The 25,095-nt window shown below is 35.9% G+C and overlaps 1 protein-coding gene across 1 annotated transcript in view; it reads left to right on the top strand.

Moving 5' to 3' along the window:
* The first annotated feature begins 1,494 nt into the window (after positions 1-1,494).
* The window catches only part of LOC141498265 (MARVEL domain-containing protein 3-like), a 72,619-nt gene continuing 49,018 nt past the window's right edge, over positions 1,495-25,095 (top strand). The window contains exon 1 of the mRNA XM_074201298.1: positions 1,495-1,573. The gene's annotated coding sequence lies outside the window, so the exon portion shown is untranslated. The remainder of the gene's footprint in view (positions 1,574-25,095) is intronic.

Below are 25,095 nucleotides of genomic sequence, written 5' to 3'. Positions count from 1 at the left end.
ATATAGAGAGGCATGAAAAGATCCAAATGAAATGATGCAGAGTGAAATGAACAAAGCCAAGAAAACAATATGCACAACAAATACAATCTAAATGGAAAAAAAAGAACCACATTCCAAAACATCAAAAGTGAATGTAACAAAATTATAAAGATCCAGCATGATTCCATTGAAGAGATAGGAAAAGATAACTCCAACCCACTCCTTCTTGAAGGTGACACATTGTACATGTTTTTGAACTTTTTCTTTTTTAAAAAAATTATTTATTTTAACATTAGTTTTCTTTCAAATCTTGCATCCCAAATTCTCTCCTTCCAGCTCTTTCCTAAACCATTGAAAAGTTAAGCAATATTAAATTAATTTTATCTGTAAAATAATGCAAAACTTATTTCCATATTAACCATCTTGAAAAAAAAGAAAACTAAAGTGAAAAAAATTATATTTAATTTTTGTTCAGAGTTCATCAGTTTTTTCTCTAGAAGTAGATAATATTTTTCATCAGACATCCTATGAAATTGTCTTGAATCATGATAGTAATCAAAGTAGCTAAGCTTTTTACAATTTTTCATCATTACAATACTGCTATTACAATTTTACCATATTTCCAATATTATCAGAGTTTAGTTCTGCTCACATCTATATAGATCTTCCCATGTTTTCCTGGAAATCATTCTGTTTATTATTTTCTATAATATGTTTTTGAACTTTTTCAATGTGTCAACTGATTGTATGGATTTATTTTCCCTCTTTTGAAAAGGGAAATCCTCTTGTCATATGGGATGATGCTCTGGGAGAAAGGAGGGCAAGAAGACTACAATTAAAAGTTTACTTTAACAAATAAAATTTAAAACTTTCTTGAATTTTTAGAGTTAACAATAAATCCTTCAAGAAAGTTGAATTTGTTGCAAGAGATCAGGCAACTAAATCTGGAGGCAAAAAAAATGACAACTTCTGGGGAAAATGTATGGTCTAACTAGTACAAAAAGAGATCTGAGGAATATGTATATATATATATATATATATATATATATATAAATATATATATGCAAGTATGTATATATACTCATATACATATATGCTGCAAAATGTATATAATTACAGGTGTAGATAAACATACATATATGTGGGGGCATGGGGGGATGGACAAGAAAATATTACTTTCAGTCTTCCTAGGAAAATTTCTAGGGTAAATATATGGAACAGAGAGAGAGAGATGAGATTTGAAAGGAATTGAAAAGAATTTTCTTATGATAGACTGAATTCAAGCACTGTAGTGGTTGTCCTTCAGTATTGTAGACCATGACATTGGGAAATGATGTCATGACTTACACATAAGATTGATTATAGTGAGGAGGTGTTATGCAAAGATGTCATTCTCACTATTCCATGTGAGCCCAGTGGCCTGGCATAGAAAGATCAGAATGGCTGGTGATCTTGACCTTTTAAAGTCAGCAGACTAGAAGGAATAGATTAGCAGATGCCCTCCCCTTCCTACTCCTGAGCTTCTGGCAGGATCCAAGAAAACCACTTCTACAACAACAATCCAGAAGATAACACTGTTAGCACCAAGGGGGAGGTAAGCAGCATTGGAGACAGGGAAATTTTACTGAGGATGCATCCCAATTGAATTAATTGTCCTAACCATGTATATTCTCTTTCTCTGTATGTTTTTTCATGTGTTTCTTCTCATATCAATTGTCTAAGAATCTAGAGGTGAATGTATTCCTTGAATTAAATTAATTGTCTTAACCATGTATATTTTCTTTCTCTGTATGTTTTTTCATGTGTTTCTTCTCCCATCAACTAGAGGTGAATGTATTCCTTGAGGAGAATTTTCCTTGTCGCTTATTTTGTTATACTGTTTAATTAATATAAATTGAGTTAATCTGGTCAAAGAAATATTGATGGGGGCTCATCTTTAATCTGGGATAGCTTTAAGAGGATTCACAGTTGAGCAGTTTTAGTTTATACACACACATGTGTATGTACCCATATACACAAACAATGAAGGCAATGCTATGACCAGCTGTTTGGCTAGGACTGTTAAGACCCTCTGGGGATGCTGGGGGCAAAGACTTGGGAGATTTTTCTTCTCAATTTACAATGTTGTTCTTAAGGCAATGGTATCCAGAAATATTTTTCATCTATACTTTAAAAAATGGGAAATAGACGTTTTTCTATTTTGTTTATGAGTTTTAAAAAGCATTTTGACTTCTATTTTATGTCAAAATATTTTAAAATTCTTGTTTTTTTTAAATATAACTTGCAAAGCTATAAAATAAAAATTATTCAGAAAATATAAAAAAACTATTGAATCAAGGCATAATATAAAATCAGAGAAAATAAGTTTGTAAAAAGCCACCAATCATTAAATGAAATTTAAAAATCTTGACAAAAATATCGATTTTCCAATAATGATGACATGATATAGTGGTTTTATATAGCAATTAAAATGACATAGTAAAGCTTCCACATGTGAAATAATTAACTCATTAGGCTATAAGGGATTTAGTAAATCTTAACACATTTGGACCATTTGGTGACTGGTGTAATACAAAATTCTTCAAATCAAAATTCAGTCATCTATAAAACTCTTTATGTTCCCCATTCATTTCAAACACACAAAAAAACTTTTAAAAATGATAACAATTATTTTTAAATGATACAATTATTTTCCCTTGTCTTCTGGACTGTTAATTATATCTTTCAAATTGTCAGAGCTCACTTTAATTCCCAGTGTCAGATAAAAGATGTAACAAGACTTGGTACCGGGTAATCTTTCCATTGGTTAGGAGGAGGAATAATAAACGACCTTGCAGTGGAATGATGTGGTGGAGAGAGTGCTGGGCCTCAGAAATCCTAAGTTCAAATTTAGACTCAGATTCTTTCTAACTGTGTAACACTGGGAAAGTCACTTAATCGCTGCTCACCTCAGTTTCCTCATTCATAAAATGGGGATGCTAACAGCCCTACCTTCCAGGATTATGGCAAGAACTAAAAATTGCAAAGTGACTGGCTCATAGTAAACATTATATAAATGTTATTATTATTCTTGTGAAGAGCATATCAGCATATGATGGTTAGGCTGGTCATAACATCATGTAACAAACATATTATCTCATATAATAAAGCTTTCCAGAAAAAGGTCAGAATTTTATTTGCTGCTAACTGTTCTACTTCTTAATCTTGGAAGACCCTCAACAGCATGCCTAAAGCCTTGGAGGGAGGATGGGAGTGGAGGGATCAGGGGATTGATTGCAGGCCTAAGTGGCCACAAACAGTTGGTGATTTGGTGGATGGAGAATTTGGAGTCAATCCTGTCCTCATTTTGAATTCAGGTCTTACATCTGTAACCCTGAGCAAATTACTCTCAGTTTCAGTTTCCTCATCTATGAAATAGAAATAATAATGCCATTTATCTCACAGGGTTGTGAGGATCAAATACGATAATATTTGTGCAGAGCCTTGCCAACTTTAAAGCACTATACAAGCAGTAACTATTTTAATAGCTGATCTGATTCTGATGCTTGGTCATCCCCAGGCACATACATATATACTTTAGTTAGCTCATTGCCCCTTTGTGCTACGTATTCCCAAATTTTCCTCCTAAGGCTAGCCTTAATGTTTACTTAAACTGAATTTCTAATGGCACTAATAATGAATATGCTGGAGTAATTCTTGCCTGGTCACTGCCATCCTTTATATGCTACATCTTGCTATGAATCTTCTCTCTTGGCATAATGATAATCTATCCATTACTAAAAACAGATTGTAAAGGAGGCCCCAGGTAAAAATGAACACTTTCATGGGCCTCATAATTTAAACTTATTTAGCATCTTGCCTAGACAGATTCCTTCCTGTGATTACTCTGGTCAGCTCGAATTCATATTATAAAAGCCAAACAAACTTAGTTCTAGTATGGTGGGGAGGGTGTTTTCTTTTTCCTTTACTTTTCTTTTTAAAGTATAAGTATCAAAGGATATGTTTGCAGTTCCTGGCTGAAGGTTATAGTCTTCCTAAAGAATTCCAGGGAACTGAGACACACAGTCTCCTTGGTGCTCTTATTACTATTTATGGATACTCAGATTTAATTTTTCCAAGGCACATAAAAAAAATAAAAGCTATGCACATAAGTGACTAAATCTTCATTCATCATTGAATGGGGACCAGTAGTTGTTTTGCAGACAGAAAATCCTAAACCATACCTGAGCAAGAATTAGAAAGAGAACAGTATGGTGTACCTTGAAGCCCCAGAGACACAAGCAAAGTATACACTTGTCCTCAGAAGAGACATCAAGACATTCTCTTCTTCTTGGCCACTGGCTGCCAATTGCTTAAATTAGAACAGACACCTGACCAGAGGTTCTACACCAAATATATTCTTATAATTTCATGACAACACTCTCATCATTCCTACTCATCCCTATTGCCTGAAAAAAAAAACAACCTGAGCATAAGAAAATAAACAGAACCCTAGAGACTGACCCTCATCTGAGTCATCTCCACCTTTTAGCTATCCTTGAAACATTCAGGCCTTTATGGAACACCTCTTTGTGGAAGAGATGCCTGAAAAAGATAGTCATGGGGAACTCCAAGCAGCAATTAAGCAAAATCCTAAATTACAGGGTACTTTCTCTTTCAGAGAAGACTTGGGGGGGGGAACACAAATTATAATTCTGCCTCCTCAGAAAGTCCATATCCTTCCCTTATTCCATATTTGCAAAATGCTTCCTTCACAATTGTCAAAGGCCCTTCTCCTAAGACTCACAATAGAAAGTGAATGGTAATTTCACTGCACTTATTCAGGGTCCTTGTCTTCATTAACACTCATATTCATACCTGTACTGGTTTTTCAGAGTTTTGATTTTATTTTGGCCTTGAAGTTAGATCAACAGACCACCAAATGTTTGCTTACTATTACCCTGGTGCTCAGTTGGGTCCATACTTGGTGTTGTGAGTGAAAAAGAAAATAAATTAAACATCCTTTGCTCTTCTAGTGCTTAAAATCAAGTAGGGAAGGCAATCTGATCAATTCTTAGTATTTTTAAGTACCATGTCTTTATATCTGCTCTGGGAAGTTATTAATTACTAATTACTTATTCTAATTACTAATTCTCTTATTCAACTTGAACCCCTAGCCAGAATTTTCTCTGCCAAAGTTTTACACTCCATTTGTGAACACACATAATCTCTCTCTCTCTCTCTCTCTCTCTCTCTTTTTTCTCTCTCACATACACACACACACACACACACACACACACACACACACACACTCAGACATTTCCCCTCCTTTTCTTTTTTACATTTGAGTAAAGAAACACATAGACCAACTATGCAATGGTTAACCACATTTAACTTAGAAAATTGGTTTCAAAAAAAAGTTTAGGGAAACAAAACAAACACTTAACAACAGATATTTGGGGAACAGATTCATAATTACTCAGAGAAAAGGGGGAGAGGGAGGAGGAACATGAGGAATCTTTAGCTTCCATTTAAGCAGTCCAAATAGTATCTACAAAATCTAACATCTTCTCTATAACTCCTGTACAGGGCTTGACCACACAATTGTTCACTTGTAGTGTGGCACAGCTGCTTCTCTCCTTACATGGTTTCTCAGGGTGCTGCTGGGTCCCTGGTGTAGCTCCCAGTCTCCACATCCGTGGCAGTGGTTTCCTGTCTCCTCTTGCAAAGGCATGCTCTCTGTCCTCTTTCTCTCCATTTTCGCTTACTGTGATGGACATAGTGACAACCACATCACTTTCCCTGCCCAACAACCCTGTCTGGCATGCTGCTATCCACATCCATGCTCAGGTGTGTCCCTTGGGTTGTGGCTTCCTCCCCTCCTTTCCTCTATTCAAAATAGAAAGGTGAACTTGTCAGTCATAGTCTGACTGTCAGAGTCTATGTGAATGCTAACTGCCTGAGGGTCACATTATAGACATACACACTTTATACATATAGATCTATATATTGTTTAGTCTTTTTTAAGTCATGTCCAACTCTTCATGACTGCTTTTGGGGTTTTCTAGCAGAGCTACTGGAATAGTTTGTCATTTCCTCCTCCAGCTCATTTTACAGAGGAGGGAAACTGAGGCACACAGATTAAGGGATTTGCCTGGAATCATATAGCTAGTAAATTTTGGAGACTGAATTTGAACTCAAGAGAAGAAGGCATAGAAGCATCAACTGGGAGGATCTAGAAAGGCTTTATGTAGGTTAAGCTAAATCTTAAAAGAAACTTGGTATTCTCCAAGGCAGAAGTGAGGAAGGAGGGTGTTCCAGGGATGGCGAACAGTCAGTGCACATACACAGAGATTTCAGATGAAATGTATTGTTAAGCAAGACAAACACATATAAAACAATTTAATAATGAACAATCCAAAGTCACCATATAAGTAGAGGTTAAGTCTCAGTGTTGGAGGTATGTGGAGGAAGACAAAGATCTTTAAATACCTGATAGGTCTTAACTTATCATGTGGGAGAACAGAAAACATCAACCATAAAGATCTTGATTTATCTAGAAAATTAGCTTCTTTGAGAAATGGAATGTTATTCTCTATAATTTTCATGGAGTCCACCCTATTATCTACCTTATGTAAACTAATCCCAAACCCAACATGTCCAAAATGAAATTTGCTATCTTTATAACTATAGTTATTTAATTTCCCATTTCCTGCTAATGGTGATTCACAAACTTCATGTCAACCATAATTGCTTACTCCCTTCCCCTCTGGCATCCAAAGTTGCCAAATCTTGTCAATTCAAATCCTATAACATCTCTCCACTCCATCAGCTACTGCCTTAATTCAGACCCTCATCATTTCTTGTTAATACATATACAAGAACCTCCTAATCAGTCTCCCTGTCTCATCTCTCTCCTTGAATCCATCCTCTATACATCTGCCAAAGTTATCTTCCTAAAGTATGGGTTTGACCACCTCACTTCCCTGCTTAAGAAGATTCAGAAACACTTTATTATTTCTAGAATCAAATACAAAAAAACCTCTCACAACCTGATTTCATCCTATATTTTCAGACATTATATACCATTCCAAGCCACATTCTATACATTCTATAGTCTAGATGAAGTGGTCGATTTGCTCTCTCCAAATACAAAATTGTATCTCCCACCTCTCCCCTTTGAGCAGAGGTGCTTCAACATTCCTGGAATATGTTCCTTCTTTCCCTTGTGCCAGCTACCTTCAAACTCAGCCCATCTGAAAACACTTAGAGGACACCTTTCCTAATTAGCTATGTAGTAGTAGTATATGCTCCATGTGAATGCTGTTTCTTCTGATAGAATGGAGAGGCACACAAGGATTATTTTCTTTTTTGTCTTTGTATCTTCAGTGCCTAGCATGGTATCTGGCAGATAGTAGGTACTTAATAAAGGCATGTTGATTGATTCATATGATTCATATTGTTTTTGTCTAGACCTGTGATTTTATTTGTATAGACCTTCCCCATAGGCAAATTCCTTTCATTGATGCAAAGCAGAAATCCTTCTGTAACTTAAATCTTAGAGGGCTTATTTTCATGGAAACAAAGGTTAGGAAGAATGTCCATTGTCACAGGAATGATGGATGTCTAAGACAGGACTTGAACCCAGGATTTTTTTTTTACCTCAAAGTCAGCCTGTACCAATAATGGTGAAATCATTTTCCCCTATTATCTGAGAAATTACATGGCAGAAATCTCATCATCTTCAGACTTCCTTGGTAGCTATTGCCTTCTTTGAAATATGTTTTGGGGATAATTCAGATGAGAGAGATTGGGATGACTAAATACCTAGAAAAAGCTTGGGTTCCAGAAATATTAATAGTAAAATATTGTTCTATTTTGGCTACTGTGGATAGATTATACCACAATGCCCATTAGGTGATACATCATGAATCATACTGAATTACGAGCTACAGTTATTGTAAACTTTGAGAATCATTTAATTTCCTGAACATGAACTCAAAATTACAAAGAAAAATCCTTAATGTTTGACTCAATGATATAACTACTAGGACTTTACCCTCAGAACCCCAAAACCCCAAAGAATGAAGAAAATTACCTATAGGAACAAAAATATTTATATAATCTTTACTTGTTGTGGCAAGGAACTAGAAACTCAGAGGTGCCTATCAATTTGTAAGCAGCTGAACAAATTATGGTAAATGAATATAATGAAATACCATTGTTCTAAGAAATAATGAAAAGAGTGGCTTCAGAGAAACAGGGAAGACTTGTATGAATCAATACAGACAAAAGAAGACAAATTTTATATATTAACAATGAAAAATGAAAATTTTGAATGACTGAAGAACTTCAATCAATGCAGTAACAACCAACATTCTAGAGGACTAATGATGATATATGCCATCTATTCCTTAAGAGCCAGATGATAGACTAAATCTGGAAGAGGAGACATTTTGGGAGGTTATAAAGGAATTTGTTTTGTTTGATTATGCATATTTGTATATTTATTACAAGGGTTATTTACCCCACCCCCTTTACTTTTCAGTGGCAGAGCACCCAAGGAAGAGAATCAGAGTCAGAAAAGAAGGAAAGAAGTCCAGATAGAATCACACACAAGTAGGATAATTTTGAAAGCTACATGCTGAAATTATTATATACTTAAAAAGAAACATAAACTCTATATAATAGATTCTCAGTTCCATGTACAATTCTCTTCTGTTTTTCAGTGTATGTGAAAATATTCATTTTATTTGGTGCCTATTCAGTTCAGGATGTTTAAAAAGAAAACAAACAAGAAAAAGAAAATTCATACTAAAATATCTTGAAATGGATCTGTCACAACAGATCAATAATTTCCAGTCAACTAATCATTATTTTACTGATAGACTTTGAAGTCATATTTATTGATACAGATGTATCTTGATTTTAAAGACTCAGAATGTCTTAAAAAATAGGTCAATTAAGGATTACTATTTGATTTTTAAAAATATTCTTCACTTTATAAAAAGAATATATAAAACTTCTTTAAGTAGTGAGTTCTCTTTAGACATTTAAAACACAATTCAGTTTTTGAAATTCAAGCTTCCATCTTTTCAGGATCATAAATCAGGAAAGCTACTCTTTGCCAAATCCTTTGCAGCTTTCAAATGCTATGATTCTATGAATTTTACAAACTAGTAAAGTATCTTCTCCATGAAAATTCTACACCAATGCTATATCACGGTATGGAGACAACCCTGGTCATCATGCTAATCTTTTCCTTATCATTCCAATTTTAGTACATGTGCTGCCAAAGTGAGCACTACCCTGGGTCATCAAAAGGCTATGCCCATAGAGTGATAGCTCTAGACTACACTTACTTACAGTCAGAAGTATGTCAGATTCATTTTTATGTGTCTACTGCCTAAGGACCAGTCAAAGTAAGAGAAAAGAGACTCATTACTAGAAAGTTAACCACTAATTATTTAGGATGGGTAATCTAAGAAATGGATTTAAAAGTACAGTGATTCCCCAGTTTCTTCTCAAAATAGAAGAAAAGATGGAAGAAAGTGCTAAGATTTATAGACCTTTGGGGTGGTTAGGTGGTGTAATGGATAGAGCACCAGCCCTGGAGTCAGGTTTGACTTGTATGAATCATTACAAGTCAATACAATTGAACCTGAGTTCAAATCCGACCTCAGACACTTGATAATTACCTAGCTGTGTGGCATTGGGCAAGCCACTTAACCCCATTTGCCTTGCAAAAAAAAAAAACTAACTAAAAAAAAGATTTATATACCTTTTAAAGGAAGAATTCCCAAGTCAGGGTATATCAACCCCATGAAGTCTGTGACTGGATTTCAGAGAAACCATGAATTTAGAAGGAAAATATATTTTGTTAACCTAACCCTATTTCAATTTTACTGTTTGATCTAAGCCTATTTTATTATAATTTCCTTTTGTTATCTTATGTAATTTATCTTATGCATTTAAAAACCTAATTCTTAGAAGGAGCCAATAAGCTTTATCAGACTGACAAAAGAGTCCATGATATTAAAAAAAAAATGTTAAGAGCCCCTGAGATAGAGTATCCGTTAATACTGATTTCACTCTTGTCATTCTAGAGGACGTGTTTGTTTAACAAGCTTCAGAAATCGAAAGACAGTGACCTAAGATTCTTGATGTAAATAAAGCCCAAGAAGTTGTAGGTTTAGTTCTGCTGATGCAGCGGCGACAGACCACTTCAGAGGTAATTACAGCTTGCTTGTTTATATCTGTACCAGAAGATGAAGAAGCAGAGAAATTGTCTGAAGACATTGTCACAATGCCAAGAAAACACAGACAATGATATTCAGGGATATCAATGGAAGAGTAATCCTCACAGACAAAAGTGAGCTTTCCCTTCTTGAACAGTATGAGGGGGAGGGGAATAATGATTTCTTAAGTACCTACTACAAATATTATCTCATTTGATCCTCACAAAAACTCTATGAGGTAGGTGCTATTATTAGCCCTATTTTATAGTTGAGGAAACTGAGGCAGACAGAGATTAAGTAACTTGCCCAGGATCACACAGCTATTAAGTGTTTGGAAAAGGATTTAAATTCAGATCTTCCTGACTCCAGGTCTAACACCCTATCCATCTCACTGCCTAGAATGATATTCTGAATTTGTCACTCTTAAATTCTATCTTTGATGATGGTTATTTGGGCACGTCTTATGTTTACATCCTTCTAAAATATTAAGAGCAGAGACCATGTCAATCCCTTCTGCATTCTCAATACACAATGCACAATATCTACAATGGCTTGATGATAATGGGTTCCTGATAAGGATTTGTGAAACTGAAATTTAATTGAATTAGATATAAACATAAGTAAATAATAATGATAATAATTATTAAAAAACCTCAGAGCTGACTCCATTAATATAGCCTAAGACCATATTACCATTTTTGAGTTGTTGTGTCATGCTGTTGATTCATGTAGGCTTGAAATCTACTCAATCCCGCCCTATCCCTAGGCTTTTTTCTTATGAATAGTTGATCAGCCATGCCTCCCTAATCCTGTACTGGAATAGCACACAAGTTCAGGACTTAACATTTAGTCACGTTCTACTTCAACTTCTTAGATTCAGACCCTTGTTGCAACTAGTAGAGACCTCATTGGATCCTGTTTCTGCTATTCAGCATGTTAGCTATCCCTTACATATTTCTGTCATCTGAGACTCTGACAAGGATGTCAATCTATTCCTTCATCTGGGTCATTGATAAAAATAATGTGCTTAACAGGACTAAGAGTAGATACCTGGGACATTCTCATAGAGACCAGTCTTACTATTAATTTTTAAAAAAGAATTTTTTATCACTCTGCTTTGGCAAAATAGCAAATGAATCTAACTCAACTATCATCTAGTCCACATTCCTCTGTCTTGTCCATAGGCATATCATTAACAATTTTGCCTAACAATGACAATTGTTAATAATGAGTAATCATAATTAATAATCATTTTCAGTAATAATACTTTAATGAAATACAGTTATTTTGAATTAACTTATTTGATTAATATTTTAAAAGAAGATATCTATCACCATGTTATAATAATTCAATCAAAAGTTTCTTCTAAATAAACAAACTAACAATAAACCATAAGTGACATAAATCTAGGACCTACCTATTTAGAGCCATTATCTATTTTAATAATAATAAATAATAATATATGTCATTCCAGTGATATACAAGTCTTGTAAATCTTTGACAAAGGAAACAATATTAGACTGACCTGGCATATTTTTGATGAACTAATATTTTCTCTTAAGAATCATTGATGCTTAAATGCTTAAAACTATCCCTTCAATAATATTTTCCCAGAAAAAATTTAAATAATATTTTCCCTTAAATAACATTTTCCAGAATTTTTATTAAATAATATTTTTCCAGAAATCAAAGTCAAATGTAGCAGCCTAGTATTTTAAGAATCTACACCCTTTAATTTTTTTTTTAAATCAAGACATTTGCTAGTCTTCAGGTCTACAGCCAATATCCTATTCTATATGATTTTTATAAAGATCTCTGACATCAAGAAACTCAGCAATCACATCCCCCTGTTCTTTAGTAGACTCATAGAATCTCAAAGTTGGGGACTATCTAGCTTAATCTGTAATTGAACAAAATTCCCTCCTATAATGTCCCCAACAAGTATTTATCCAGTCTTCTTGAATAACTCTACTAGTAAGAGCAATTACTTTACCTCCTAATGCAGCTTATCCCATTTTTCAGTGGTTTCAAATATTAGAAAATTTTTCTTTACATTCAATTTCATTCATTGATCTCATCTTTGCCTTTTGGAGCCACATATGGCATCCAATTCTTCTCTTAATGACTGTCTCTTAAATATTTTAAAATATCTATCATGTTGCACCTTTATTTTTTCTTTTCCAAACTAAACATGGACAGTTCCTCCAACTGATCCTCGTGTGGCATGATTTTAAATCACTTCTGCAGAATTCTCTAACTTACTAACGTTTCCTATAACATGATTATCAGAACTTAGTGAATTATTTCATATGTGGCCTGACAAGAGCAGAATGCAACAGAAGTATCACTGTTTATATTTTGGACACACAATGTATCTCTTTTAATGCAGTCTGAGTTCTCATATCCTTACTTTTGGGGTGTGTTATGTTACATTGTTGATTTTATTAATCTAACAATCCATAAAATCCCTACACAAGTTATTTTATTTGGTCTCTCATGTTATTATTGTGCTATTTATTTTTTTAACCTTTGTAAGAGCTTTATGTTGATCTATCAAGTTCCATCTTGTCAGATTCATCCAGATATTACAAAGGAATTGTGCAAACTATTACAAATCATATTCTAGAATGCTCCAAGACACTAATAATAAGAAAAATGAAAATCAAAACAACCTGAGGTTTGACCTTCCATTTTGCAAAATCTTTTTGGCAAATATTGTGAATTAATACAATCATTCTAGAAAGGAATTTGGAATTATACTGATTAAGTGGTTAAAATGTCTATACACTTTAACAGAGATTCTACTATATATATTTCATTTATTTCATTCAGGCACATATTTCAAAAAGATCATTGATCAAAAAATACACAAAAACATTTATAATAGCCCCCCTTATTTTGGTAAATACTTTGAAACAAAGTAACTGCCCATCAATTGGTGAATGGCTAAAATAATTGTATATGTTACAAGAATGTAATAGCATATTTCTGTGTGATAAAAATAAAATAAATACAGAGAAATACAAAAAAGTTTTCATGAATTGTTGCAAGGTAAAGTAGGCAGGACCAGGAAAACAATATACAGAACAGCTACACTAATGTAAACTGAAAGAACAAAAAACATCTGAAGATGAATGTTGAGAAATTATGAAGAATATGCTTGATTCAAAAAGGAGATATGAAACACAGCTCTTTCCATTCCTTTGCAGAAGTGCTTGAATATGGGAGAAAGTACATGGATGTAGCTTTTTTTCAATATATTGATCAGTTTTCCTGAATTTTTTCCTTTCTATTTTCTTTTAATTTTTGATTATTAGGTAAGATGCAACTGGCTATATCCCAGCAAGGGAAAAAGATTCTCATAACTCTTGAGAACTGTAACTCTAACAGAGAGAATATACTTAGCCAGAAGTGATGGACATTCGTGACTTATCCATGAGACTTATCCAATGGAATGAAACTGGCTGAACCCTATTTGGGAGAAAGACTCTCAAGAATTGTAACTCTATTAAAGAGAATATACTTAACCAGAAGTGATGGATACTCAGAATTTTCTATGACTCAGACAGAATGATTTAAAAACACTTCCTCCTTAAAAAAAGAGGGACAGGAAGGAAATGGGAGGAGGGAGGGGACTGAATGGGGTAAATCTTACTACATGAAGAGGTACAAAAGACCTGTGGTATTAGAGGGGAAGAAGGGAACATGAGAAACACCTGAATCTTCCTCTCATAAGAATTGGCTTGAAGTCAACTTACACACACACACACACACACACACACAAACACACACACATTCTCTCTCTCTCTCTCACTCAGTTAACTTAAAAAAAATCAGAACTAATTGAAACTGAATAACCTCATTTTAAAGAATGAGTGGATCAAACAACAAATTTTTGATTATTAGGTATGACTCTGAGAAGAGGAAAGAGAAAGGATATAATGGATATCTAGGCAATGTAAAAATAAACTATGTCAGTAAAATCTATTTATAAATATTAAATCCCTCTTTGGATCTAATTTAACTATTCCAACAGATACCTAATTACATTGTCTCATGCATAATTTTTCATCTTTGATAAAAGAATAGCATAAAGGATTTTCTCAAATGTTTTGCTGAAGTCCAAATAAACTATGACTTCAAAATTTTTTCCAACTACTCATCCATTAATCCTGATTTTAAAAAGTGTGACATATGCCTAGCATAAGTTTTTCTTGATGAGATTCTTAGTAATCACTGCTTCCCTGATTAAATACTCACTAGCCCTCAGAATTTTGTCAGAAATCAGCCAAGTTTATTTGTCTTTGGTTTGAAGGCTATACTATCTTTTCTGTTTTGGAAATCGCAGCAACATTTGCCTTTCTGAGGACTGGGTCAGCATCTGCACTCTCTATGAATTTTCTAAGTTCACTGACAATGTCTCAGGAAATACTTTCAGTCCTTCTTTCCATACCTTGGAATATCATTTGTTCAAATCTTTTTTTTTAAATCTTTTTATTTTAAATTTATTTATTTATTTTATCCATATGCACATGTATATTTTTAAGTTACAAAATTTCCTTCCACCCTCCCTTCCCACTTTCTCCCCTCAGGGGTGAACGGTCAGGTTAGCATTGTACATACATATTTTGATAAACATGTTTTTAAATTAGTAGTTTTCAGTAAGAAGAATTAGGATTCAGGAAAAGAGATGCATAAGAGACAATTTTTATAAAGAATTCATTCAGATTTGGAGGGCTTGTTTGTGTGTGTGTGTTTTGTTTTGTTTTGTTTTTCTTCCTCTGGATGGGGATAGCATTGTCCATAGTTGGTCTAATACAGTTATCCTGGCTCTCTGGACTGCTGAGAGGAGCTGCTTCCATCAAGGTTGTTGATCTCACAATGTTGTTGTTGATGTGTACATTGTTCTTTTAGTTCTTCATTTGTTCAAATCTGATGACTTGAATTTATCTAAACGGTCTAGATGATCCCTTACTACCTTCTGTCTAAACAACTTCTATTATCAAGTGAAATAATGTATGTAGAACAGTTTTCAAATTTTAAAGCACTATATAAATGCCCTTCTTGTCTCCATCTCTGCATCTTTCTTCTCTGCCAAATCTCCCTCCAACTCCTCCTCTATTACTCTTACTTATCTTGTTCCATCCTTTCCAGTTCCAAAATTATTCCTCTTAGAATAGAAAACAAAGGCAAGATGAATAATTTCTATGCTTTTTTTAATTCTCTTTTCGCTATTCTCATTATGACGTCTATAGCAAGCAAAAATCCTAGCTAGTTATCTTTCCATTAGAATGTAAATTTCCTGAGGGCAAGAACTGTGATTTTACCTTTTTTTTTGCATCCCAAGTTTACCAAAAGATTTGATATATTAATATGTTTGTTGACTGAGACTTCTTTTTTTTCTAATGTAACTAGAAAAAAACTTTTCCCTGGTCATTAGTATTCATTGCCAGTCTTAGCTTCCTCTAGCCATTGGTGCCCCAGCATTATTATTTTTTTTCTAGAACCTGTTACTCTTTTGCATTCATAATCCTCCATTGAAATGATACAGTGGACAAAATTTTGAATTTAGAATCAGAATAACTGAATTTGAATCCCTATTCTGCTACAAATGAGCTAGGGGACTTCACTTGACTTCTCAGCCCTCAGGATCCTACTCTGAGTTTGATCTCAAAGATTCTTCTAAGTTTGGGATCTTAGAATTCAGCTTATAATTGTGTCTTTTTAAAAACTTAAGTTGAAGGATGATTTCTACTTTGTCTACTTCAGTCTCATTACATAGATTCCCTTAAGTCCAGATATAGTCCAACAAAGTCTAGGGAGTGACATAAAATTATGATTTTGAATGAATCTAGACAAATCCAACCACACTATTGGTAAAAACAATTCATAGTAGGCCATCACTGGGCCTGGATGACTTAAAAAGTAATTATATAAAACTATACTAAAAAGTGGGTATTGGGGACATTTGGAAATTATCTTAAATGAATAAATTGAATGTGAAAGAAATGGTCAAATTGATCCAGAGATTTGTCCTTATGCAAAGAACTCCTGTTATTTCTCATTGTCCTCAGAAAGTAAAATGTGACATTTTAAGTGTCAGTGATTTCTATGAAGATATATGAAGATGGGTTCTAAGAATAGTCATGGAATACTAGAGAAAAGCATTTGTGAACCCATGATAATATCTTGTTCCAGATTGACAAAGTTCTCAGATGACTGGTCATTTACCTGTTTAAGAACAGAGACTTTTTTCTTCACTGTTTTGGATAGAAAATTATCTAGAATATATTATAAATTTTCTATCTTATTTAAACATATGGGGGGCAGGAAGAGAAGGAAGCAAGGAGTTCCAGACCTGTGATTTTCTTAGTCCAGTGAAATTCTGGTGTGAAAAACCTTTCCACTGTAGCTTGAATTCCTTTTTTTTTTTTAAGGTTTTTGCAAGGCAAATGGGGTTAAGTGGCTTGCCCAAGGCCACACAGCTAGGTAATTATTAGGTGTCTGAGACCGGATTTGAACCCAGGTACTCCTGACTCCAAGGCCGGTGCTTTATACACTATGCCACCTAGCCTCCCTGTAGCTTGAATTCTTAAGGGTATTGTCTGGAGTCCTTAGAAGTAAGTAAATTTGCCCATGGTCACATAGCCACTATATGTCAGAGATAGGTTTTGAACTCAAGTCTTCTTGGTTTTTGTGCTCCTCTATTATTTGTGATATCATGTTGCCTCTTAGGAAGAATGTAATTATTTCAGTACTTTAAAGATCTTTGGTGTCAGTGATGTGAATACTATTTTCCTCAGGGTCCATCATAATCCCTCCAAGCAAATGATGGTGGCATGAGTTTCTGTCACCGAAAAACCCTTGGCCTTGTACAAGAGTTTAATCCTTATACTCAGAAGATGAAACTCTTTGAACTTAGCTAAAATCATCCTTTAGAAAACATACAGCCTTTATGGATGGTACACCAGGTCCAAACTTGAAGTCTTTTACACATATTGGGGCCTTTCAAGGCTTGCATTGGAGTTCACAAGTACAGGGTCCTTTTCTACAGTGTAAAGTACCAGAGTGTTGTTCAGCACAGTGAGGTATCTCGTATTTCATTGTGCTAAAACCAAGGATGTCTTGAGGGATTCTTGAGAGATAAAAGTCTCTCTAAATGGCCGTTAAAAACTATGCTTCTTTTAATTATGTTGATTTGGCGTTTTTTTCCCCAATGTGTTTTCTGTCTCTTTTCTTTTTTATCATAATGTCATCTGATGACTCTGGGCTCATGTAGTAACTCTTCCCTTTTCCAATGATTTGTTTCTAAAATCAAGTAGTGGAGTATATTGGGGAAGAGAGTCAGAGACATACAGAGAGGGAAACAGAAAGAAGGAATGGGGGAACGACAGAGAGTAGACATGAGACAGAGGGACAGAAAAAGAAATATAAAGTCAGAGAGAGGAGAGAGGGTAGGGGAAAGAGAAATAGGCAGAGAGAAATAAAACTAGGCAAAATAAGAGAGAGAGAGAGATGAAGATAGAGGCAGAGAGATAGAGAGAAAGGAAGGGAAGGAGAGAAAGAACAGGGAAGGGGGAGGGAGAAAGGGGGGAGAGACAGAGAAGGAGAGGGGGGAGAGGGAGGGGTGAAGAAGGAAGGGAGAGGGAAAGGAATAGAAACTGAGAGTCAGAGCATGAATTTTGGTTCTGAGTGAGGTCTCTCTCCCAAGAATAAAGTACATTTTAGATATTTGCAACTTTTTTTATTCATTCACTGATTCTGTTCTAGATAAGTGAGACTGCCACATACCTGTGTTCCAGGTAGCTGAGGCCAAATGATTACATACAATTTCAGATCTTATGTTGGAATGAACTTCAGAAGTCATTAAAACTTAATTCCTCCTACCACAAACACCACAAGTAAAGAATCTGAGGTTCAGAGAAATTAAGTGACTTATCCAAGATCACAAAGGTATATAGTGTGGGAAATATGATATGAACTCAGATTCTCTGACTCCAAAGTCAATTATTTTTCTTTCTGCCTCATAGTTCTTCAAATTAGAGAGCAAGAATGTCACTCAAAGACAGCCTTTTGGGTAGTGAACACTAATCTTAGACAATGATCAATGTATACCTTAGAATTTTCTTTGCCCTGAAATTAAATATCTTCTTATGGTCCCAAGATGATATCAAGTCATCAAAAAAAAAATGTAGCAGGAAGAAAATACAGAAATCAGTTAGTCCAGAGTTTTTTTATTTTTTCTTCTCCTTTGGCAGAATAGTGAAGTCTACACCTCCTCAAAATGTTTTTTAAAATGTATGAAATAGGGGCGGCTAGGTGGCACAGTGGATAAAGCACCGGTCTTGGAATCAGGAGTACCTGGGTTCAAATCCGGACTCAGACACTTAATAATTACCTAGCTGTGTGGCCTTGGGCAAGCCACTTAACCCCATTTGCCTTGCAAAAATCGTAAAAAAATAAAAAATAAAATGCATGAAATAAAGAATATAGGATAATAAGGAAACCAATTATATTGAATTATAGTTATTAAAATACATACATTAAAAAGTTCATATATATCCCAACTTAAAACTCCCTGGTATTATCTTTTATTTTACAAGTAAAGAAACTCAGACTCAGGGAGATTTAGTGATATGTTCAAGGTTGCACAACTAGCTATTGCCAGAGCCAGGCTTAGAATCTAGGCCTTTTGACCCCAGCCCACCCCAAGAGCAGTATTTTCTCCACTAGAGTAATAAAAGCAGTCTGCATTTTATTACTGTATCTGTTGTTGAATTTGTTTAGCTTGTAGTTTAAGAAGTAATTTCCCAAGCCAATTGTTTTTCAGCCTCTGACCCTTTCTGTTCAACTACCTGAGTGCCAGTAATGTTTCAGAACATCTCCAGAAGGGGAGGCAGCTGAAGGAAGACTATAAATACTCCTTTATCTTTCTAGATATCAATCCTGCCAGTGAGTATGTGTTAGAATCAGGAGAAAAGCAGTTCTGCTCTTTTCTTCTAGACAGAGGGACCAGCTTCCCTCCCAAGTGTTTAATTTCTAGTGCAGGCCTGATTACTATCACTACTGGCCTAGAACCAAGACAATGGCCCGGTCATTACATAGCAATGTCCCTGGTTAGGCAGCTGCCCTGCTAGTTCATTAAGGAGCTTTATTGGACTGGAGGGTAGGAGGAAACATTTTGCCAAGTTTGGGAACCCAGTTTGGGCCTCAGAGGTTGGGGACTGAGAATGGAGCATATTAACATCATGCTGTTAACTCCCCTCACTCTTTGGCACAGCTTAGCCTTCTGTTCTGCAAGTAATGGCCTCAAGTCTCTCATGAAAAAATCTTATTGGAGATCAAAGCAATCTTGCATAACCTCTCTTTGATGAGTTAAGGGAAAATGAACCAGAAACACAAGGATTAAATGTCCCTTAAGATACCCTTGGGATTTAAATACTGAGGGGGAAAGTGCTTGGCAAAACTGTTTGGGGTTTTATCAAACCTTAACTGTTTGGGGAAAACAGTGTGAGCAGTATGACTAGCCAAGAGGGGCCTGGGTCTGTCTCTACCTAATTGGTGTGTTATTGTCCTTATGGGGGAGATTTCCTCTTTTAATGGAAGGAACACCTGCATTCTGGAAGAGTGCTGTTCCCACCTACACAATGTTACCTCTGGTTACATGGGGCATAATTTCAGTCAAAAACCTTATTTGACTGAACAGATTCTGCAGTCACTTAGATTTCATATGTCTTGCTGAACTTTATGTTTATAAAAATATGTCTTTTTTTTTTCTTAAGAAGGCAATAGTCACATATATTATCCTTTAATATCAAAATGATACAAATTTATTTTATATAGAATTCACTTAACCTTAAAAAACCTTTCCTTTTGGAAAAAATTATCAAACAATCATGTGAAAAGTTCTAATGGTTAGTTGGTAATAGTAAACATTTATTAAATTCCTTCTATGTGACAGGGACTGCTAAGTTCAGGAGGAGTGAACACACACACACACACACACACACACACACACACACACACACACAAACTCCCTGTCCTCCAGGAACTTACAATTTAATGGGAGAAGACAACATACAAAAAATGACAAGGGCAGGGAGAAAGCACAAGGGAGAAGTCAGAGAAGTCCCAAAATAGAGCAGCCAGGTGAGAAAAGAGATATCTGTTTTGGAGTTCATGACTCCACCTTCTAAACAGAGGGGCTGATAGGGATGAGGTAGAGCCTTCAGAGGGCATCTAGATGGCTCAGTAGTTCCAATTCTGGATCTGTAGTCAGGAAGACTCATCTTCCTCAGAGACTTCCAACTGTGGTACATCCCTGGACTAGTCACTTAACCCTGTTTGCCTCAGCAAAATGAGCTGTTGAAGGAAATGGTAAAATACTCCCAGATCTCTGCTGAGAAAAAAAAAAACCCTAAAGTGGGTTCACAAAGAGTTTGACACAGTTGAAAGAATAACTGAATTAAGAGTCTCAAAATTGATGGGATCTTATAGGTTGAAGAGGTTTTCCATGATAAGTTTCCTGGAGCATGACGAAGTCCCAAAGTAGGGCAGCCCAGTGGAATATGAAGCTCTTAAACTGAGCTCCCTTCTTAAATGGAGATTTTGGAGTTCATGACTAATAAGATATATTTGAGTTTTCTTCAGTAGTTCTCTAAATCTCAAAGTCAACATGGTGCAGGAAAGGATTTGAACCCAGAAATCTTAACTAGCACTGGATTCAAATCCTGCCTCAGATAGTCATTTTACCTCTCTGAACTTCTGTTTCTTTCTGTTAAATGCTAATAATAGCAACTTCTTATAGGATGTTTCTCATTGGTTTTTGTCTGGATCTAAGATATGATCTATGCATGGAACTCTCAAAATAAGGATTCCCTCTACTCTTTGGTATGGATTGGCAAGTCCTCTGAGAACTGAGAGATGCCTGAGAGAGGTCATTAGATGTGAGAGGCAGGACCCAAACTGAAGTCCTTCCCAATTTTGAGACCTGTCATTCATCTATGAGGCTATCCCACTTCTCACACGGTTATTGTAAAGATCAAGTGAAATAATATATGTGAATTGCTACACAAAAGTAATGAGGAACAAGTTCATAGTAAGTATGAGCATTTATTAAGCATCTACTATGTACCACTTTATAAACACTAGTATATATATATATATATAGTTGATTCTCACAACAACCCTGTAGGTACTATTATCCCCATTTTAGAGTTGAGAACACTGAGGCCAATAGATGTTGAAGTGACTTCCCAGAGACATACAGGTAGTAACTGCTTCCAGAGGAATTTGAACTTGTTTTCCTGCCTCCAGGCCTAGCCCTCTCTCTACCTAGCTACCCAATAGAATAGTTTTACATTTTTGACTGAATTCTCCAGAGAGACTGTATTAGGACACTATCTTTGTGATCTGTTCATGTTCATATTATTCACTCCTCAAATCTGTTTGAACACAAATTTAGAATTTATGATTCCATAGGTCTTTTCATTCATGTCTTTGACAGCTTTTCCACAGCAAAATCACAAACAGCCTCAGAGGCCTGTTTCTCTTGTCTATTACCAAGTCACAGGGACTTTTTAATCCCCTGTCACTTTAGGTAAAATTCCATGACAGAAAATTTTCTGTATAAACATGTGATTTTCAAGCCCAGAAGATGGACTATAAAAATGACATTAATTTGGGGACAATCAACATGAACTTATGAAGTGCCTACAGTGCCAGGCAACTAGGTGGCTAAGTATCAGAGCACTGGGCTTAGAGTCAGGAAGAATTGAGCTCAAATGTGACTCTTACTAGCTGTGAGACCTTGGGCAAATCATTTAGCCCTGATTGCCTCACATCCAGGGCCAGCTCCAGTTGTCCTGATCCATATCTGGCCACTGGACTTAGATGACTCTAGAGTAGAAAGTGGTTTAGCTGGAGATTTAGCACAGCACCCCCTCACTCAAATCCAAATTCACATGCTTATCATGGAATCACCTTCCTGATGTCATGGTCTTCTTTAAGAATGAAAGACAAGGTTGCTCAGTGGATAGAGCACTGGCCTTGGAGTCAGGAGTACTTGAGTTCAAATTTGGCCTCAGACAGTTAATAATTACCTGTGTGGCTTTGGGCAACCACTTAACCTCATTGCCTTTAAAAAATAAAAAAAAAAGAATCAAAGACAAACATCACAATACCAGACATTGCTACAGGAGACATTGAAGATACAAAAACAAAAGTGAGACAGTCCCTAACCTCAAGGAGAGCTTACATGTTAATATTTAGGAAATATAAACAAAATATAAAGTAGTTAAACATAGTTGTCAAAAAATATGATCTTAGGTAGAATTCAGTTATAGACTTTTCATGGGGGAAAGGGCAGCAAGGTGGCACAATGGATAGATTCCTGGGCAGAATTGGAAGCACCTGTATTCAAATCTGGTCTTGAACACTTGCTAGCTGTATGGTCCTGGACTAGTCACACTTAAATTTGTTTGCTTCAGTTTCCTCATATGTCAAATGAGCTGGAGAAGGATATGGCAAATCCCTCCAATATTTTTGCCAAGAAAACCACAAAGGGGTCACAAAGAGTTAGTCACTACTGAAATGACTGAACAACAATAACATGTGAGAAAGGGGTTAAACTTGGTTCCAGAGTGAAGAAGTAGGAACAATGGGTAGAAACTACAGAGAGACAGATTTTTGCTTGATGTAGAAAAAAAAATCCTAATAATTAGAGTTATCCAGAATGGACTGCCTTATAAGTTTCCCCTCCCTGGAGGTCTACAAGCATAGACTGGATTACTATTTGTTAAGAATGGTCAGAAAACAGGGAATTCCAATTCAGATAGAGTGGACTACATGGTTTCTGAACTCTCTTCCACCCCAAGAGTCTGTGACCTCAGAATCTTGAGTTACATTGTGTGAGGTTCTGCTTGGCCCTCTCTCTTCTGACTGCTCTGATATAGTCTTATGGATTCTGACCTTGCTCTTTCCAGTCGTTCGGCTTTTAATAGTGAAATCGATTTGCCTGGCCTTGTGAAACCAAGGGGCTAGGACAGAGCCCTAGGTGCATCAACAGTAGGAGGCAGGGCAATGGATGATGGTGCACCATGGAAAAGAGAAGAAACAGTCAGAAAGGTAGGAAGAAAATGAGGAGATAGCAGGAGGAGAAAGTATCTACAAGGAAATGGGCAGTCCACAATGTCAAATGAGACATAGAGGTCAAAAGGATGAAAACAGAGAAGTTTACTGGATTTGGCAATTAAGGGATGATTGGTAACCTTGGAGACAGGCAGTTTCAGTGAGTGGAAGTTGGAAATCAAATTGCAAGGGGATGAGAAGTGATTGAAAGGAAAGAAAATAGAAGCAATGGATGTAAAGACCTTTTTTGTTTTTCTAGGAGCTTGCCCATAAAAGGAAGGAAAAATAAAGGACTATAGTTTGAAGACTGTTAGGTTCAGTAAAAGTATTTAAGGATAGGGAAGATGTGGACATATGTAGAAGAAGCAGAGAAGGTAAGGAGAGTTTGAAAATTACAGGAAGGGGGCAGCTAGGTGGCGAAGTGGATAAAGCACCGGCCCTGGAGTCAGGAGTACCTGGGTTCAAATCCATTCTCAGACACTTAATAATTACGGAGTTGTGTGGCTTTGGGCAAGCCACTTAACCCCATTTGCCTTGCAAAAACCTAAAAAAGAAAGAAAAAAAAGAAAATTACAGGGAGGGGATGATTGGAGGGATAAGATTCCAGAAGAGATAAGAAGATGGGATCAAGGGAAACAAGGAGGATGATTGGCCTAAGAGAAGAGTTTTCTTCTTTTGAAACCAGAGCAAACAAGAAAAGAAAGGTGGGTGGCGTTAAGGGGTTTTGAGAGAGGAAAGAAAAAAGGAGAAGAAAGAGCGCTTAAAGAATGGCCTCTGATAGGAATAGATGTAAAAGCTTACATTTGGGCTCAAAAAAATCAGTTTCACTAGGACAAGATCCATAGTTCCTCTGAAAAAATTCTGGGGGTATTAGACTAAAATGAATCAATAGTTTGATAAGAAGACAAGAAAACTAAATTGAATTAAGAGAGAGGCATGGTTTCCCCTAGGAAGATGATTATCTGGCTCTTCACTGGTCAGGCCACATTTTAAATATTGTTTTTGGTTCTGGCCATTACATTTTTTTTGCAAGGCAAAGGGGTTAAGTGGCTTGCCAAAGGCCACACGGCTAGGTAATTATTAAGTGTCAGAATTGAACTCAGGTACTCCCGTCTCCAGGGCCACTGCTTTATCCACTGTGCCACCTAGCCATCACCCTGGCTATTACATTTTAAGAAGGATTTGGATCTGGTGAAGAGGGACTTAAGGAAGGCAATTAAAATTAATAAGTGCCCAAAATCTATGCCAAAGGAGGATGAGCTAAAGGATATGGAGAGATTTAACCTGAAGAAGATAAAAATCGAGGGGGACATGGTAGCTATCTTTAAGTGTCTTGAGGATTACCAGAAGGAGGAATTAGGCCTTTTCTTCTTGACCCCAGAAAACTGTCCTAGGAAAAATAGGTGGCAGTTGTAAAGAAGCAAGTTTGTCCTTGATGTGAAGAAAAGCTTGTTAAGAAGCAGAGATTCTGGGGGCGGCTAGGTGGCATAGTGGATAAGGCACCAGCCTTGGAGTCAGGAGTACCCAAGGTTCAAATCCGGTCTCAGACACTTAATAATTACCTAGCTGTGTGGCCTTGGGCAAGCCACTTAACCCCAATTGCCTTGCAAAAAAAAAACCTAAAAAAAAAAAAGAATCAGAGATTCTTTCCTTCAATAAGTTATGCAACAGACTCACAATCTTTCTCTCCTCCTCAACTCTTGCCCTCATTGTTCAGTCATTCAGTTGTGTCCTACTCTTCATGACTTCATGGACCACAGCACATTAATAC

This window comes from Macrotis lagotis, chromosome X (genome assembly GCF_037893015.1).
Source record: "Macrotis lagotis isolate mMagLag1 chromosome X, bilby.v1.9.chrom.fasta, whole genome shotgun sequence".
In the NCBI taxonomy this organism is placed as follows: domain Eukaryota; kingdom Metazoa; phylum Chordata; class Mammalia; order Peramelemorphia; family Peramelidae; genus Macrotis; species Macrotis lagotis.
The sequence above is the reverse complement of the archived record's forward strand: the minus strand, read 5'-3'. Positions and strand labels throughout refer to the sequence as shown.